Below are 15,393 nucleotides of genomic sequence, written 5' to 3' on the forward strand. Positions count from 1 at the left end.
TAAATCGTTAGATACAATAAACATTTTAGCGGCTGTTTGTTTGCCTCCGTTGATTAGGATTCTAGTTTTTTTAACAGCTTCGTGGTGATTGATGATCCTGGACACTCGGTCGGAAGCGGATGTTTCGGTAATTAAACAAGCCTACTATTACTACCAGTACATTTTCTCCTCTAGCGAAATTTAGAATACTCTGCAGTTTTTACGAAAAAAAAAAAAAATATTTACAAACGAGGACGTAACGAGTAAGAATACTCCGCGGTTTTTACGAGAAAAAAATATTTACAAACGAGGACGTAACGAGCAGCAACTGGGTTTAGTACGAGCTGTTTTATTGCAAATAGCGCAGTACATATGTATACTGAAATAACGAGAGATGTTTTGCACATTGCACTCTTCGTTAAGGCGCGCTGAAATACGTTTATCAGGGTGTCACCGTTAGATATGGCGTCGTTGCCATAATTGACGCTACAATCAAATCATTAGGTTGCCGACAACATCTTACCATGTAAGTATGGTCGTGTTTTTCTTGTACAACGGCAAGACCTGACATATGCATGGTGCTTTGATACGCCCTGCTCTTAACAGACAAGCGGCTTTCAAGAACATTCTTGTTACAGCAACGGCTGTCAAACATAGAATGGAATTACTAGTTCACGATAGAAAGATGAGATACGAGTAGATCCGAAAGTCAGGTTTTTGCAATGAAAATCAACATATGCAAAAATACGTATTTAGGATGCGTGTCCGAGAAATGCACCCTTAAGGTCAAATCGTCACAAATGTACAGATTCAATACATTGTCCTATTTAACTATATGTCACATCGTTTCATTGAAGACAATATGACATCGGTGTTGTCCAGTGAAGTGATATATGTACATGTTTTATAAATCGAACAATGGCACCATATGAGTCGAAAACACAATCTCGGGGTGGGCTCAACCAATCGGAATATGGTGTTCGGCCGTTAACAGTAATGATTTGAGTTTTGATCACTTGAACTCATTCTTTAGTGCGAGGTATCTGCTTTGTTTATCCGGGCGACAATCATTGTGGTCCCTTCGCCGGAGCACTCGGTGGACTTAGCATTTTGACAGCCGGAGACTAGGGACATCGTGATATTTCCTTTTTGGCAGGAGTAAGCGTTTCGAACACTTCGCAGACACGGATCGACGTACGAAGCCAGAGAAGGCTCTACCGCAACGCCAAGGCCTACGAAGACGGTCGTGGTTGGTGGCGGGCGATACGGATCATAACACGTGAGGTTCAAAGCTGTTGCAGAAGCGATTCTCTTCGCCATTACCGTTGTAGTTCCTGCAGAGCTGAAATTGAATCAATTGTCGTCTCCTAGCTTATACACGTTTCAATAACTACGTTTCGGAACATTTTCCTCTTGGTTTGTCCATCTTGTCATGTTGGGTTAATGCCTTCCAAGTTGTGTGACATTAGCTGCAGTGCTTTTATATACCTAGCCAACAAACTAACCAGACTATAGTAGTTTCAGGCGGGCGAAAAAAAAAAATAATAATCGTAGTAGTAATAATAATAATGATAATCAAGAACATAATAATATATATATTTAAGAAAAATCAGCTCTGCAGCCATCGAAACAGTGGCAGCAGCCACATTTACTAAATTTTTTCATTTCGTAAGCAAATTTTGGCCGACCCGAGCATAGATTTTTTCTTTGAATGCAAACCGATAAACAATGGAGAATATATTCACTAAAGCTAATATTGCTAACCATCATGAGACATTTTAAATAGGTCATGTTTGTTCAATGACCATGTGCATTTGATAACCCACATTAAACAGCGGGAACGTCAAATGTAACATGAAATTGTCACGAAAACCTACGATCAACAACGCGGATATTTGCCAAGACGTACCTAGGCAGTGTGGTAGGTTTACTCGTTCTAATCTCGTAATTTGACCCCATTCTTATTTTCTGGGCGTGGGAGCCAAGGCTTAATTTTCGATGCACTGTGGGGCTTCGCCCCGACCCAATGAGGCCGCATTGTACCATACACGATTGTTTACGCGGCGTTTTGTGTCGTCAATCTAGTCAAGATCTAATTATAAGAAAACAAACGAGCAGCATAAATCACATTGATTAAAAGAAACAGCAGATCGTAGTTTGCTTCGCGTCGATCTCTAACCATAAGTTCCTATTGTGGGTTCGATTACGAGACTCTCGCCCATTTGCGAAGAATGAATGATTTGCTGATGGGCCGTTCTTCAGCAGGCAGACTCATTAACGAGTGTTGATGCCCGATGCCAAAGTCACTAGCTGATCCTTTCATGTTCGAAACGCTTATGACCGTGACCGACGGTTCCAGTAGCACAGCCATCGTAAAGGAAGATGCTGTTGAAAAAGGCGAGTCCGCTCAGACAAATGTGCTACTTAATTGAATAGATGTCAGCTTAAATCAGATCCAAATAAGTACAATGACTAAGACTAGCTAGTTACTACCAAGAAGCCAGTCTTGAATGTGCGCCCTGCTGTATGTTGTATTTGAAGTCTTGTAGCCATTATGAACCAATGAAAACTTACTAGTAACTTAAGCTGCTCAATTAATTTTTCACAGAGAGAAAAGCGGATAATATTCATGATGTATTTCTTCATTACCTTTTCATTTACTCATTTGTAGCTTAATCATAATCATAGCTATAATGACGTACAAGAGATTGCGAAAGAAAAAAGTCACCTAGAGTAAAAAGAAAAATGACGTTTTAAAAAATAAATTATTTCCCTTGTACATTGAAGCAGTCGGAACGAGTTCCTGATTTGAGGGGCTGTATGAGTTATACTGTTTTCCAGAAGAAATCAGGCTGAAGCGATACGCATATATTAGGCTCAATAACTTTCAACTGAGAACAGCAAAGATGAGTATTGCTAATAAATATTATAGTCCCTGTCGTCTTTGACGGTTGTACCGTTGGTGTATTTCGATACCTATCGTTGCACGCTGATGGGGGCGAAAAGGCTACTGGCTGCTAGAAGAACCCGGGCCAGGTTGGGGACGATGACCACCGACTCCCTCACCTTTTATGCGCATATGAGTTCACCTTTTGATTATACCTCGATCATCACTGTTTATGCCTGTGTACTAATCGTTCACAAATTGTGCCTTATGAAACGAATGCCGGAGCGTGAGGTACAATTAGTGAATGTCGCGCCAAATTTTTGTAGTCGCTTATGGGTCGATATCAATCAACGCTGAAAAGCAATCTCCGATCGACTTACTAGTTGACAGATAAAGCCCACACAGATAGTAGCAATGCACTCAGCGCTGAAGGTCTGAGAATGCATAAATGGTGCAAGCTACGAACATGGTTCATATTAACAGCATCACTACAACCATGTCTACTGGTGGAAATAGATCTTGACCAACACGTTTTTTTTAAAACGGGACATACGGTTTTGAGAATTTTTTTTTTAGAATCACTTATTAACTATAAGGATGAACTAATATTAGGCTAAGGGATTAGTGAACTTGCTGTGCCGTTAATCCTCTCGTTCGTATTTACGAAACACGTCATTCTCGACGTGTTGTTATTGAGCCGGTGAGGATATGAACTGGATTTTTGACCGGGACATGAATTACACAAGCCTCATGAGCTGGCTAATTGGCTCTATAAGACCGTAGTACACTTCTATGGAGAAAAGTGTACGTTTTCGAAGATGAATTATTTGTTCTAGTGTGCCCAATGTTTAGCAGCTTCATCGACATGGAGGTCGTCGTCCAAGTAGTTATCTACACTATGCCGATCACAGTGTCATTTGGTAACATTAAGGCTATAACATAGTATAGACATATATATACAAAAGAAGATCCTTTACATATACAGTTTATATATAGGCCAGCTGAAGTAGGAACAATTGAAACTGAAGATTTTTGCCATGGAGTAGCACACCCAGCCGCGGGTTCCCGGAAAAGCTTGAGCTTGAAAAGATTGAAAGAGAGTGATGAAATTGTGCCTGGATTGCCGTGACCTGCTCTGAAAGCCGTATCTTGAATACAATTTAAAGCCGACCAGTTGTAAAAGATTTTCGCACAAAACGCACAGTTTAAAATTGGAAGCTTCTTTTGTTATGTATAACAAGGCAGCCACTGGCGGAGGGTATGCTGAAGGCTCTTTTCCTTATTTTGAAAACGAGCAAAACCTATACATTGTTTAGGTCACGAACACCAGAGGTACATCATATACCATGAAGGTCGGACACATGTTCGCTAAGGATGATAAGGCGAAAGCTATCACTTGTTGCCCTGATTTCTAACACACGAAGGAACCGATCACTTCTAGTCCTTTTCCAACGAGAAAACCTTTATCGCTAATGCGGAAGTCATTGGGAGAAACGACCACTGACAGGCCCACAAACTCGCTGATCTTCCAATTGTGGCTTAAATGAGATTTTCTGCTACAGCTATATTGTAATTGTTGTCTTTAGTGAGGGCGCCGTTGTACCGCCATAGATTTTTTCTACGAGAGGTTAAACTATAAACACAGAAGCACAATTGTGTGTCCTGTAAGCTAGAATTGAACTGGAGGTCGCCGTACGTCTTCTTTTAGTACGACAGCTCACTTTTCATAACAATAGTTTAGTTCAGAAGTGGCTTTTTGATGGTCTGAACTTCCCTGGGGCAAGGACTTCTGGCAGCCGAATAATTATTCGGATTTTTTAATGTGCGAGGTGATTGATACTTCGAGATTTCTCGACATGACAATACCAAGTAACTCAGAGCCTCTATTAGATACTTGAAGGAAGCTCTGAGAGAAACTTCTGCGTAGCCTTTACCAGGAATAGCCAAGATATCGAAAAGGCTGTCAAAGCAAATGGAAGTCACGTATATAGAACAGTTTATCAAAGATGTCTTCATCAAATTGCAAAAAATAAGTGAGCTGTTTGCGATTGCTAAGAAGGCTGATGCACCTAAGTATCTTTCAGATTTGGTTGCACCGAGTAGATACGTCATTTGCATGCATACTCACTTTCTACTACTAGAACTACCCACGTTTCGATAGAAGACATTATTTTTTTACAATTTCCTTTTGCTTGGCTCTTGGTTTGGTCTAGTGCTAGCCTTTGCTTCTTTACGCTTTGAACCTTTTCAAGCTTTTTGTGTCTGTTCCCATTGTGTAAATTACTAGTTCCCTGTTGCACTGACCAACTAATGGGCTTGTTTCATGGTTGCGAGCACTGCGAAAAGTCTTGCTGTTTTCCCTTGCAGGACGCGCTGTCACCTGGCGTGTGTCCGTGTGGCGGAAGCGATTGGCCGATAGCGAGCGGCGCGCACTAGCGACAACGCCAGGGAAGGTCGTTGTGTCGACACATCGCACCGAACAGCTGCCCCGATGAGTTTTTCTCGCTCTCTAGGGACTTACACCGGTTCGGGCAAGCAGCAGGCCCACAGGTCTCCGACCTTTACCAGCCACCCGTCCATGTCCTTTGGTGCGTTTCGGAGTTCATGACAGCTTCTAGTGGCTTTCTTAACCAAGGTAGAGCATCACATAGTTGAAGCGACGAAGCTGAACGCATTTTATTATATGTTATCGAGCTCTATTCGAACGAAATTTAAGTTCACTTAACAGATTTACGTTAGGTAAATCAACGGCTTTCTAGACTCATTGAAAAAAGAAAATTCAGTCGTAGCAGTAGATGCCTATTACTAATTGTTATAATTGCCGTGTTAGTAACGATGCTACCGACGATTGTCACAGAAGCATCAGCCGAGATTCAGATATGAAGGGCCGGAGCGGTTTCTTTCGTGCGGAAGATCTGTCATTTATAGTAGTGTTTGTGTGGCAGAATCGGACATACAGCTTAAAACTTTTACCTTAAACGAAATCGTGTATTGGTCTAAGGAACACAAAAAAGCCTGCGGAATGGCCGTAAGCGAAAAAGCGGTTTCTCAGGCGCTGACGTCCACACGGTTGCATAACTGCTTCTTTCCTACTTGCGCTGGTGGGTGCTCAGGAAACAGTATTGCATAAGACTTTTGGTCGCAGCTGCCGTGCGACCTATGTTGGAAAAATAGGACGTTGAGGGCCGGGTCATAGTCTTCGCAAGCGGTCTCTTCAGCTCCTGGACAAAAACTGAACGGACGTTAAGATGATTCAATAGAGAACTTTACGGCAGGTCAGTTGGTTACAGTATGACAACTATAATCGGTAGCATTAGATGGCCATCGATGTTGGCTGTTCCTATTGAGTACTTAGGACGCGATTCAAAAGGAGAAGAGTACATCAGAAATAGCGGGGAATACTGTCATAGGACAAATACGATGCAATAGAAAATACCAAATTGGAGCAGATTGAAGATAATACACTGTATCATACTAGAGTGACAAGGATGAAGGCAAACTGTGTGGTAATTCATAGCACTGAAGAAGCTTTTTAAATCAAGCTGAAATGTTTCGTTCTTTGGAATCAATAAGAAAACAGTCAACTGATATATTAAAAAAATATCACTAATAATAAACTGGATCGGTTGATTTCGTTTCTCGGCGCTCATGTCCTCAACCAGCCATTTTAATGTTAGGATTTTCAGTCAGTCTTCGATCATTTGTAGCGTTAACAAGGCGCCCTAGACGGAGCCAATATTTGGATGTACAATAAATATTTCATGAACCTATTCTATCTGCGTAATTTATTGACATGTGAAACGTTAAAGTGCAGGTTCAGTCTATCAAGCTGTTCGTAATGAGCAATACATGTAAGTCTCTGATCCCTCACTAGGTTACATACGAAACACGCGGTGCCAAATACAGCAACTTTTAAACCCACAGCGCTCCAATATGTGCTAGAGATATTCTTCTTCATATTTTACCCACTTGTCGCAGGACTCTGGTAGCTTTTGGCCAGTTATGTACCTGCCATTCGTGTTCCTCCTATATGCAACCTCTCGGTCTGTCGACTCTCCTTCTCAAAAGTGGGATCTTTTTGCCCACCAGTTGCTCTTTTCAAGATATGGAATAGTTCTAAAGTTACTTTTTTGCTCAATTTAGGAAGTAATAAAAGCGTGGTGATAAGATCAAGTAACCACGCTGAACGCTTTTGATTGCTATCTCAACCGTTCATGCGCCTCTCTAGGAACTCGAAATAGTCGGCCGCCGCATTCACCGTTTCATTTTCGGCAAAAGCATCATCGTAGCAGATGCCTATTGTATGTATTACCAACAATTAGCCTGCGAAGCTATTCAATATTGCCAGGGAACTTGATTTCTTGCCAGGACGACGCTATTCTCTAAATCGGTCCTTTACCGGCCGGTAGCAGAGATTAAACTTGGCTCATTTATGGTGCCCGTATGCCTCAGGCGGGTTTTTTTATTTGTTTTGCGATGCGCACATGGAATGGGCTACACGTATCTTCAATTGGCTTGGATTAAACTAACCGAGGACTAATATTTTACTCATTTTTCGCATTTACATTATTTGATTTATGATTCTGTAAGACATTACATGTGAAATGCCAGTTTTGACTGACAGAGCCCCTAGACTCCGAGCTCTGCTTTCGTAAAAAGCTTTCTCAATTGCGGCAACGCGTTCCTGTCCTTCAAGTCCCAACATCTGGTCGGCTTCTCTCTGGCCTTTAACTCATTGATCTCCGTCCTTGATATATTTACACCATTCACATACTATGCTTTCACTTAAAGCCTCTTTGTTTAATGTCTTCACCAATCTTCGCTGAATTTCCGCAGCGCTGTGGTTTTCACCAAACGAAAACTTGATCGCTATATTGATTTTTGTGTGGCGAAGAGATGTTTTCGCTCACAAATTTAAAAAAAAACAGACGTACTCGTAAAATTTCGTCTGCTAGCAGCGCGTAATTTAAAAGTTATTTCATTTCAAAATTTGCAATATTCGCTTGTAACTGCCTAATAGATCAATTTCGGTACAGCTTAGCGCTAATTATTCCCTGGTCGTGGATGCGTTCCGTATTTGTGACAACAGTCCCGGATCAGATTGAACTCCCATGCCGTCAATCCAAAACACACAGCCTCGAATATGTCAATTAATGACAGGCTGGCATTGGTCGACCTTCTGGTTGATTAGGAAATGTCTCTCCCTAAGAATTCTGAACTTTTCGAATGCAGCAAAAACTAATCCGCGTGGGCGCTCAGCTCTATCAGACATTTCCCCATTTACATTTAATAGATACTTTGAAATGTATTTTTTTTTTTATTTACAGACAATTTAGGCATAAAGCCCAGGTGAAGTTAAGTTGCATCTTAGGAATAAGTTTTGAATTTTTAATCTTATTATTTAATCTAACGTCTACAGTTACTCAAAAGGTCGTAATGTTACAGATCAGAATTGAAAATTAAAGATCACGCCTGGGTAACAACAGGTTTGTAAAAGCTTGCCATGTTCAACCGCCTTGAAAGCGTATAGCCGTGCGAAAACTAAGGGGAAAAGTGAGGAAGCAACATTTATTATGGTAAAAACTTCGAAAGTGTCGTTTACTGTTTGAGATACACACGTATGTTAGTGTATGCCAATATGGGCCCCTCCTTCGTAGATTCGATAATTTAGTGCAGCATACTTTTCAGCGCTTGGAGAATGAACAGCTGTACTATTCCCGGCAACGATCCAACTTGATGACAAGCTTTGCTTTATAACCCTAAGTCTAACATTCTAAATGCATTGGGAATTAACCCTTTTTTTTTTATGATGGTGCAGTCGTAAAGTGTCCGCTTATCACTTTGACAGACCGGATTCAAGATCACGTGTTGCCAAAAATTAGCAATGCTTAGTGATGGGCTATTTTTATGCAGTTTTGTCATTAAGCATTTATCAATAAACAAGCTCATACAACCGATTTAATTCAATGGCGAGGTGATTGCAAATATACCGATGTACGCTTTTATAAAAAAAAAAAAAAAAAAAACGTGCACATTACCATCCAATAAACAGAAAAATAAACGTGTATAGACAAGGTTAGAATTACGAAGTCGAGTATTCATAATCTACTGTATAGGTACATCCGTTACCTTGAGGATAAACCTAATATATCCGTTCGTTCCAGGACGCGCGACACCATGAAGAGCGAAACAGACAGGCAGACGGTCAAGCCTAGAGCGCCACATAATGACGACAGCTTATTACAAAAAAGATTATAGCAGTAGCTAAGCAGAGCGACTCCCACAATGTCGCTTAAAGCTTCCGGTAAATGTTGGACCTAGAAATATGCCAACAGTGAGTAGAAAATCGTGATTTTATCTGAAATCCACTAACCAGCGCTATCCATTATAAATGATGCGTGCAGCTCAAAATGGCAGCATTATAGAGGCCCAGATCTGCATTAAAAATACAAAGCACATTTTTCTTTCGCCGCCTTTCGTTTTAACAACATAAACGACATGCCTTTATCATTGTGACGGTAATGTAAACTACATAAAAATCGACATGGTTACAATTATAAAATTTATTCAATTCGAATACGGACCAGCCAGACCGAACGCTGTACAGGCTGTGTGAAAATTTTGTTCACAAACGGGGCTAGATGATAGATACAGCGCAGCAGCAGTAACCCTTAAATAAACACCAATAATATGATGCCCCCGTACCTTTGATGGTTTGGTTTTGCCAATATTTGGCATACACTCGTATCATCTGCATTAAGATGTGCCCCCCAACGTGCACCAAGACAAAGGAATACATCTTTAAGTCTGAATAGTAGGCAACTTTAATAGTGGCATTTCCTGATAGTGGACGACGCATATCGTTCTCGTCAACTGCTAAGCGTTACGACACCTGCATCGGTGCTTGAGACGTACTGCATAGGTGTCTAATAATCCTTGACCTTGCGCAACTGACACAGGGAAGTGTCCTATTAACACGCTGCTAATAGGAGCACTTTCTGAAAGACGAGAAGTCCCTCGCTTCGCCAACGGTTTGGCCCGTTATTTTCGAATCTGTTACTTAAATGGGTGCTGAGTGTTTTGGTGTGGTCGTCAAAGGCAGAACTACCCTCCGCTTTGGTTAATATATTACTGTCGCTCAAGGCATGTGGAGGAGCTTTTACAGTGACTGCTATATGTGAAATGGGACAATCCGACATCCCAGGGCGTTTTACTTACTCATTTGTGTGTTAAATATCTTTGCTAATTTTACACGAGGAATCATCAACAGTACAAAATCATCATTTAAGTATAACAAGTTCTATACATTAGTACTATATGAGCTTAATAAACATAGTTTTTGCTTACTGTTGCTCGTTATTTGTCAGCCTCGTTGACAGAAAGATGTAACTCAGGTCTATGCACTTTTTCCCGGAATCCAATCTTGGCCATGTTTCAATTATTCGAAATAAAGTCTTCCTACGCGAACGGAATATATTTAAAAGGCAGCAGGTGGACAGACATTTTAGGTTACATTCAAAGACATCTCTGAAAAAACAGGACTTATGGCTAAGAATATTTAATTTAAAAAAAAAAAAACTTATAGACTTTGCCTAAGCCGTAAGGATCTATTGTCGTACAAATAAAGCTGCAGCAGTCCTCCACATATTGCACTAAAAAAGAGAACACAGGTTGACAAAAACGTACTTTAAACAGCTCAAACCTTGTTTAGGCTCATAAGAATTTGAGCCACCTTTTTGAATACCCATTATAGTGCTTCTCCGCATATTAGTCTCATTTTCGTTTCTCGTTGTGCTGCCTACTGCACCCCCTGTAGACATTACGAATGCTAAGTAAATCAGCAGCAAGTAAGAACGGGAAACAGTCAAACATGGAAGATTTCAAGGTTGAAAAGGTTAGTGTGCCTTTTCACTATCGTTTTCGCTTTTGCGCATAACCTCTATCATGGCCTGCTCTCAAAGTGCCCCGGAGCGAAATGGTGCTTTCGTCCTGACATACCTTCAGCTGGCAAGACCTCAAACATTCGTAGCTGATCACGTTCCCTCAGCTCCGTTTCTGCTCTCACGGGGACCGGTGTCGTGGCTTGGCTTGATACAGTCGACGGGCTTTCCCTTACGCTCATATGACTCTCAACGAGAACAACATTGTTTCTGTACGTGTCCGATGTCTGTCTTCTACTGTGGGCGGCTTCTTTGGCCATATGGGCCATTGTTGCTGCTGGCTGACGCCGCCAGCTATTGCTACTGGTTATCCTGCTGCCATTGCTTCTTCCACCTCGTAACAACGTTGAGCGTATGTTCGGCGCCGGCTTTTCGGGGTTCGCTGGCAGATCGGTGTGGACTTTCTCTTTGTACTACGCCCTTCTATGTGTTCGTGTTTGTTCAGATATACGCTTTTCGAACTTGTTAGTTGTGCGGCTAGAAAGACACGATGGCAGTCATAGTCAATACACATTGTTTCAGGACTAGCTCTAGGTTTTTTCGTCACAAGTTCCGCTCCTTTGTTGTCTTCTGCTTGTCATAACCGAAGATTTGTAAATTGACATGAAGATTCATCACAAAGGAAGCAACGATGCATACATGATGAATTTGTCTGACGATGAAATTTTATAATGCGTATTTGAAGATTTGTTTCATACGGATATGAAGGACCTCTCTTTAATTGCGGTCCTATGTATAAGTCACCTTTTATGACCAAAAAAAATATAGTTGTGTTCACGAAGTTTCACTAAGTTATCATTATATTTTCTTGTTATAGCTTTCGAAATTTTTGTGTGACATCAACATTACTGACATCTACAGCGAAGCCATTTTCTCTGTCTGTCTTCAACACTGCTACTGTAGCGAGTACTTAGCATATGGTGACAAACTAGATACTATATAAACGTATGTATACAAACATGTGTTACTTTCCAACGGGCCAGTACCAACAATGGAGTCAATGAGTCTCCCGATTGTACATGGCGAGTGAAAGCAGGTAGATTGATATTGCAAACTTTTATCTACGGCGTCCAGTCTACTTTTTGCGGCGCGTGTAGGCGTAATAAGACCCTGCCATAAGGCAGTCTTATTGGCATCCCGAAACCCGTCGTCCATGTCCGAAACAACGTTTCCTTTGTCCGAAAGGAGCTCACATTTGAACTATTGACTGACCATACCAAGGTAAATGTATCCCCATGCTGTCTTTGGTCTGTAGCGTGTAGCTCTCAAAATGATTAACCTCCCTCAAGTTCCTCGCAATGACTAGACAAATTTCCTTTGCAAAATCTACTCCCAATGACAGTAACTTCTCGTTTTCCCTTGCATATGAGCATATCTGCTCTGGTGTTCGCTGTCGGTATGGTATGGCCGGCCACCACTATCTGTCGACTGGCTTCGCAGAATATCCGGTACGGACACCCTTTGTCCACATTTCGACTGCCTGCTTTAGCTCTTGGGACACCAGCGTGCAGATATCGAAACGTGATCCCTTCGCGCCGATATCGGCGCGATGAACCAATATAAGATGACACCAACCGCAGGGCAATAACGCCATGGCAGCATCTGTAGCGGCAGGAACCGCCATTATGGCTAGCGGTGTTGGCGCCGAAAACCAACAAAGGCCGAAACTCGGCCAGGAGTTGCGATCAAACGTGGGCAATCGGTGCATCGAGGACCGAATAGTCGCTATACCAACTAGAGCCATCTTGCCAAAAAGGGCCGATAGCATGAGCCGGAAAACAGGCGAGGATGCAAGTAACCCCTTCGTGTCGAATATAAGACTATATATCAGTGTCTGTCAACGTCTAGTCATAAAACATGAAAAAAGACACTAATTCATTCAGTGGCGGGTGGCAGGACTCGGGCATATGTCAAAATAGAGCTACTCGGGCAGGTCGAATAGAATAGAACGGCCACACAAAATAAGGTTGATCTGCAGAGCTCAATCTGCTATGAACACGACCTTCGATCATTGCCCGACGTACCCGAAGACCTTATAAGCAACGTTGTGCCGAACAAGTTGTTTGTAAGAAATTTTACGAATAGCGTTAGCTGGTAACGTCTAAGTTTTCTACTGAAATCGCAAGTAAGTTTTTTTGTTCCTGAGAAGAAGTGAATATAAAAATGTGATGTATCGAAAAGTCGTGAAGCTTGATCTTTAACGAGAGTGAAACTTCTTCTCTGTCTTCAAAAAGCCGTCACCATATCAAATAATTCATTACCTTCGCCACATAATATTTCGAGTGACGTTTTTAGCATCCTCCTTAAAAATCTATCTATCCCTCTTGTAAAATGCGTATATCAGACGCCTCCGTTATTGTGTACTATAGGCCAGATTTTCAGTAAGAACCCCTTGCGGAAAGTGAGGTTAAGCGCTCATGTTCTTTTTTGTCGCTTAAATGTAGAGTAGTCGCAGATGAGCACTGTTTTAAATAAATCTAATAGATTGGCTTCGTTATAGCCATTTGTTAGTAAATAGTTCACAGTAGTTATTGCCTTATGCCGTTCCAAGACGCAATGGTCCAGTTATACTCGGTTACTAGACGTCGCCCATCTTTTTTGTGGGGTGTTAATTGAACCTCCATAATGACCAATGAATACGATACATCTTTGTGCACTATTTTGGTCTGAGAATGAGAACCCCTGTAGCCCCTCGATCGAATTCCAACAATGAACTTCAGTCATCTTAAAAACTGCTCTTAGCGACTTCCAAGTAGCGATAACGCTGACTAAGAAGTTCCATATCGAAGAAGATCCATTATTTGGTGAGGTATAGATAGTATCGCACATTGTGAGCGTTACAAGCTATGGAAACAGCGACACTTGAATGGAAAGGAGTATCTGGGGGATGGTCCCATCCAAAACGGCCACAGATGCTGATAACCAATGTGTTATTCGTATGGAACTTCAATATTTTTAGCTCTCGCCTTTGCGGGAGGATACGCAAACGATTTTATACAGTTAAAGGTTTTCTCTAAAAGCAAATAATTCATTCATTTATTCATTCATTCTGACGCGCCAACTCACTTGTTCTGAACGGTTATGTATGAAAATAGTTTTCCGTTTTAAATCATCCGTTTACAGTGGCCTCATAATCAGGTCCTTTGATTTTAGCTGCAAAGAATATCGCTACTGCGGGAACCAGATCAAAGCTGCATTCTAGCTATACTTGCGTAAAACATTTGCGTGAACATAACGAAATTCTAAACAGAATCAAACAACGAATGGACGTCGGAGTATCGACGTTTGAATCAACAAGATTGTTGACGGATTTCCTAAACATTTGCCTTAAAGAGACTGAATATGTGCGTTCCTAATGGCTGTTAAAGACATCCCCACAGCATCGTGCAAAATCGAGACACGCTCCAGCGTGTCGCAATGGCGGCTCTCGTCAGACACGAATGCCGACTCACGTGAGACGCTGCGGCAATGCGATTCTTCGCCTGTATTAACACACCCTGGTGGGATAGCTTATCAAGCGACGCCATTACGTCCAAGGAGAGCGTGTGGGTCTTTTTTCACGCTGCTAAATTTGCCTGACTACAAACTATCCTCAGACTTGCCTTCGATCGGAGCACGGAAGTGTAGTTCGGCGCCCGCGTTGCCGGCGCACCCGGTGCACAAGTCTGCTTCATCACCAACGCTGCGGCACCCTGCCAACGAGAAACGATGTATCATAGCTTCTGAAGCAAAGAGAAATGCAAAGTCGCGACTTTGTGTGTCGTCCCCACTTTTGCCGATTCGAAACGCGACTTGGGTCCCGTTTCCATTGCCGCCTCGCGTCGGAAAACCCCATACCCTCAGAGAGATAACCGCTGTCGATCCAACCGAAAATCTATCCCTGCGAATAGCGCATTCGCTAACTAAACGTTCACTAATTTTGCGTAGCCAAGAAGGATCATATAATATATCATTGAGGTCTATACATTTTCAACACAAGGGATCGTTCCGAATCCCCGTCTCTCTTGAACTTCATAGTGAAGATGTGCACTTCACGAACCATACTAGTGGTCGTCCGCGGCTCTATCTGCCGAAAACGATTTTTGTTGAATGTTCAAAAAGCGAACCAAAGCAACGACCTCTTGGTATGAATCGACTCCCATCCGCCTCATCAAATACTTTATCGCTTGTTTTGTTATGTGAGTCTAAGACCTGTAAGTCTTCGCCTTTTTTGCGACGCAATAAAGTTCATCGATGAATGGTGACCGTGGACAAAACTCGTCAGCAGACAGCGCGTCGTCACTTTTAGACAAAGTAATAGGAATTGAGCAACTGTTGTAAAAAGCAACGGATGCCCTAATTCAATTGATTGCTGTATGTGTTTTTCATCCTAATACTCGCCCTAACTAGATACGAATGAACCGCGATTCCGCCTGCTTTCTATATACAACTAAGTATCTAGAAATTGTGTGCCAGTTCATTATTACCGTCAGGCATTGATACCATTTTATTTCAGAAATTTCCTAGCGGTTCTTGATTATTCGTATAATTACAGGGAGTCTTATTACAAAGTAGAGATATCCTCCTCTAGAAGTGTTCCTTCCTATA

General features: G+C 41.8%; 1 long non-coding RNA gene across 2 annotated transcripts in view; it reads left to right on the top strand.

The window, feature by feature from the left end:
* LOC147754885 (uncharacterized) overlaps nucleotides 1–10,128 on the top strand; it is a 72,343-nt gene extending 62,215 nt beyond the window's left edge. The window contains exons 4-5 of one of the 2 annotated variants that reach the window (XR_015329765.1): nucleotides 5,234–6,141; nucleotides 9,031–10,128. This is a non-coding gene — a long non-coding RNA (uncharacterized LOC147754885). Of the gene's footprint in view, nucleotides 1–5,233; nucleotides 6,629–9,030 lie in introns of those variants that run through there. The other variant, XR_015329764.1, reaches the window with a different exon arrangement.
* Nucleotides 10,129–15,393: the final 5,265 nt, after the last annotated feature.

The sequence above is a fragment of the Varroa destructor genome, unplaced genomic scaffold (assembly GCF_002443255.2).
Source record: "Varroa destructor unplaced genomic scaffold, Vdes_3.0 BEIS01000006.1, whole genome shotgun sequence".
Taxonomy (NCBI): Eukaryota; Metazoa; Arthropoda; class Arachnida; order Mesostigmata; family Varroidae; genus Varroa; species Varroa destructor.